This window comes from Geospiza fortis, unplaced genomic scaffold (genome assembly GCF_000277835.1).
Source record: "Geospiza fortis unplaced genomic scaffold, GeoFor_1.0 scaffold112, whole genome shotgun sequence".
Lineage (NCBI taxonomy): Eukaryota > Metazoa > Chordata > Aves > Passeriformes > Thraupidae > Geospiza > Geospiza fortis.
In genome coordinates, this window is record NW_005054298.1 from 26,374,183 (window position 1) to 26,378,936 (window position 4,754).

Here is a 4,754-nt window from a genome sequence, read left to right on the forward strand (position 1 = left end):
CGGCTTGTTCCGAAAGGCCTCTCGGCTCTGCCTATCGTTCCTTTGGCTTTTTCCATCGTTTCTTTGCCGTGCAGAACGTAGAAATAATTTTTCCTTTTTACTTATCCAAGTGCCTCTTCGAATAAGCTGTTGCCGTTCTTCACAGGCTACTAGGAAAACCGGTAGTATTAACACTTGGATCGTGTTAAATTTAGCAGTGGGCAGACAGCTGTAATCAGTATTAAATATTTCTTATCACTGGTAGCTAGAAGCATTTATAAATATTTAGTAAATTGATATTATGACTCCCACATTCTGGTTTATCCATATACTCTCCCAACTGTTACACACTTCGCGTGCTTTAATCTGCTATTTTTAATTCAGCGTGGTCCGCCTGTGATCTGCAGCGTGGGTGTCCTGCAAGCCTCAGACCCTTCCTGTGGGGTTCACAAGGACTGCCTGCAGCCAGCCCCTCTCCAAATACCCGCACTTGGAAATCACAAGCCTTGCTCGCAGTCTATTTATGCTTTTCCAAAAAAATCTTCCACATGCCCAAAGCTGCCACATAGCACATTGAAAATAGTTTTGAAAGCAGCAAAAGATAAAGCTGCTTCTAAAGTGAAATCAATACTGGGGGAGCAGACTATAATGTGTTTCCATGTGTAACAGAAGGCAGTATTTATGGGCTGCCTCCTGACATGTCCTTTGAATATCCTCATCTTCAGATCTGATGCTTATGACTGGCCATGAAAATGTTTCACACCATGAGGCTTCACTACCCCATTGTGCACAGACTGAGTATCACAAATAAGGAGATTTAGGTAGGAGCTGTGTGTTAAATATCCAAACAGCAAGTATTAGTATTAAAAATACATGTGTTACAAAGGACCAAAATTGTACCATTTCAGTAGTTTTTACATGTTTAGTGAAGCCCTTGAGTTTACTGCCTGTAGTATTTTAAAATCTTTGCTGACATCTTACAGCGAGAATTTTGCTGCAGCAGCAGCAGTAGAAGTCAAAATATATTTAAGGCGAGTAGATCACATCTTTATGAAGTCTGTAGTGCTGTAGAAAAATGATAGGCTGTTGTCTTAGGGTTCTCCCTTTTTGTCTTCTCTAAGAACTCTCACAGCAGAGGGAGGAGGCTCCTCAGAGCTACTGTGACACCCCTGCAGTGTGCCTGCTGTGAGAATACTTAAAATTTTGGTGAATGCTTGTCATTGTTCCTGCTCAGGCTGTGGCCTGGGACATGATAAGACAGGCTGATCGTTTTTCTTTGTGGACACAGGTTTCCTGTTGTTTATAGAGGGATATATTCGTCTACCTGTACCCATCCTACTGGGTCTCATTTCATTTCCTTAATTTTCTTCAACAGATCTTTTTCTTTCACTTCTGAGAGAGTGATGAGGTGGGAGGACACATTCAAAGCTGGCTGAGGTGCTTCCTCTTAAACTGAGAGCAGAAGTTTTTGTGTGCCTGTTTCTGTGTGCTTGGAGCTGTTGCTGGTGGAGCCATTGCCACCTGCAGCCCGAGCAGTGTCACCAAGGCACCGGGGCTGCACTGGCAGCTCTGTATGATTCAGGGCAAGCTCTGCTTCTCTTCTGTATCACACTGGAGGAGTGCTGTCCCCAGGCTGGCCCGCCTTTAGCAGAGAGACACACAGTAGCAGCAGCCTCGTGTGGTTGTAGATAGATTCAGTCAAAAGAGAGGTGAATCTCTGCTGGAAAATGATGTCTGGGAAGATTTGCATTTCTGTAACAACTCCTGCATGTACTCAGGCTCCCTGGGGTAGAGAGCAGACTCCTGCATTTCTTCCTGCTCTAGAAGACTGAGGCAACTGTGACAGTGATAACTCGCAGCGATTCAGGAAATGGTTTCCTTTTTCTTAAACACCAAAGGCCACAGCTCACAATGTCCTGCAGTGAGATTTGGAGTACGAGGGACACTCCACACATCCCTGCAGTGCTCAGGACCTGGGCTGCTCTTTGTGCAGCATGTGTGAGGTGCTTCAGGTCTGAGTTGTGATGCTCAGGGAGGGTTGACTCTGAAACCAAGAGCTCTGTGCCTGTCATTGAGATTTCTGTAGCACATGCTTCCTTCTGGATCCACAACTTTCTTGACCAGTGAGGAGAGCATTATGTAGATGACTAGAGAACCTCCCTGCTGGGAGTTTAAACATTTCTTTCTCTTAAGTGACTGTTTCCTCCTTGCCTCCATGCTTGGCTTTTCTTACCAAGTGTATCTAACAGCACAGGTAGTATTCAGACAAATGAGAAATTAATCACACCACTTCTCATACAGGCTGTGAAGATGGATAGATGTTAATAGTTGCTGCTTTTTTGATATAGCTGAAAGGTGCTAAAGTGCTGCTACACTTAAAAGAGATTATCAGTTCTTTTAGCTGCATTCACTTGTTAGGCAGGAGAGCTTAGTTTAAGAGTTTAGCATTAGTGAAGGTTATTTGAATTTGCTTCCAGAGATGGTAATTATTAGCTCATCAGTTGAGCCAAGAGAAACCTGTAAGTGGTTTAACCACAGGAAGTGTATTCTACCATCGCTCGTTTCTAGATTAATTTCTTTCAGGCATGTAACTAGTCACTTTTGAATGACTAAATGCTAAGCAGAAAACAAGTTCAAATAATTCATAAAACTTAAACTAATTAATAGAATTACAATCTTTGTTCATAGTTGTATCTGTGCATTTGTAAACATTCTGATATTCTGAATATTTCTGTTGTCATATACAAATATTGCAAAACTTGCTCTAAATCTTAACACATTTATCTGGTCCTTTTTTTTACCATCTCTGCTGTGAAGTTTAATTACAGCAAGCATGCAAGTTGTTTTAAGAACTGAGAAAACCTTTCTTCTTTTCACGTGTAAGAGTTATTGCTGTACTGTTCCCTATCCAAGTCATTGGCTGTACCTTTTCCATTTCATTAAGCATTAGTATTTTATATTGTGTAAGGGTGCAATTGTTTATGATAAAAGGTTGCAATTAAGCTAGAGTTCAGAAGGAGCAGAAGACAAGTGCTCCAACAGATGAGCAGCCAGAGGCTTTCAGGTGTGGGTGGTGCTCTCAGAGGGTGAAGGTATTGATCTGCTTGTGACTTTCACGGCTGCTTTTTGAGCAGCAGTTATTGCCTGGACCCACCTCTCTCATCCTTTGAGTAATCAGCAGATGCAGGGCTCTTCCTGCTGCCACTCTCCCTGCCTGCTGTCTGCAGTTCTTTGCCCAGCTTATTCCTCATACTTGCACCAAGTAACCTGGTTTCTTGAGAACTGTTTGTTTGCCACTTGCAAACTTTCCCAGAGAAAGCCCGGTAGCTGATGTCCCATCAAGTGTGCTTCTCATCTTCAGGGTTTCCACTGCTGGTTCTGGACAGCAAACAGACAATTGCTGCTGTAAGTGTGAAAGGGTAAAATATCTTAAAATAATGCTGTATGTAAACTTCTGTGCTTCACCTTTTGGAAAATTATTTTGGGAGAACCTAAAGTTTCTGTAGTGTCTCCCTCTCGTTCTCAGTTTTGCCTTGCCAGCTGGGGCTTTCCTTGCAGAGTTGCCAGCTCTGCCCCAGGTCTGCAGGTTGTCTCTTTAGTTAACTCTGTCATTTTCTTTCTGTTTAAAGCCAACAAATGCTTAAAGCCAATGCTCTGTGCATGGCAGTTTGATTTGGGAAGCCAGCTCTGCCTTCACCTCCTGGCACAAGTGTGCCCATTGTGCCCGTCAGAGCGGGGTGTGTGTGGGACAGGCATTGGTGCCTGCCAGAGGCTGATGCACACTGCACTGCCTGTTTTTGGTTATAGTTGTGCATGTTTGCAGAGGAAGTGTACCACTCTGTCTTTGAAAGACGTTGAGAAGGTTTTCTATAAACAACAATAAAATGGGAAGTTACCTGGGAAGTGCAGCCTGTGTAGCTGCTTGAAAGAGATGTGGTGCTTGGTGGTTTCATGCCTGCACTCCCACCTTCAGTGAGAAGCTTGCTGTGAATCTGAGACAGACACAAGCTCTAGCTAGCCTTGGGCCAGTGCATCTGGAGGGTCATGGTTTACTGTGACTTCAGTGTCACCAGCCCAAGCCCTGTATGTACAAAACAACAGAATTACTCTCAGGCTGCCCTCACAAGCATGCATATGCATGCATAAGGGTAATGGAGCCCAGATGAATGGTAGTGTATGTACTTAGGCTGCTATTAACTGCAAGCCCTCATCCTGTCTCTTGGTATTTTGCCTGTTGTTCTTGATTGCTGAGGGTAATGCAGTGTGACTAGAACTGAAAGGACCATTTCTCTCCCTTCCCCAAATGTTTTCCTGTGTTTGACAGTTCTTTGCTGACCATCAGGATCTTTTTTATTATGGTCACAGAGAAACAGCATTAAACAGATGTTTAAATAATTTTAAACAGATGTCAAAGATCATAAAAATCTGCTGGGCAAAGGCTGGACTTGTGTCTGAACACACTTAAAACCAAAATGAATACAACAGTAACAAATAGTCTCCTAACAAAACCAGTTACACTTCCAAGTGATGGTGTGTCTAACTTATTTCAGAATCATTCAATTTACAGTAATGTCTTTCTGTGTATCCTTTCTCTGTGACATGTAAAAGCATCTGAGAAAATGCCCCTGAATCTGCTGTATAAAATAGGAGTAATGGACCTGTGCCCCATGCCCACAGGCAGCCCACGAGTTAATTTGGTGTGGCATGTGATGCCACAATTCCTCCCCTCCTCATATTATGACTAGATAATATTAAGGTGTGTATATTAATTTGCA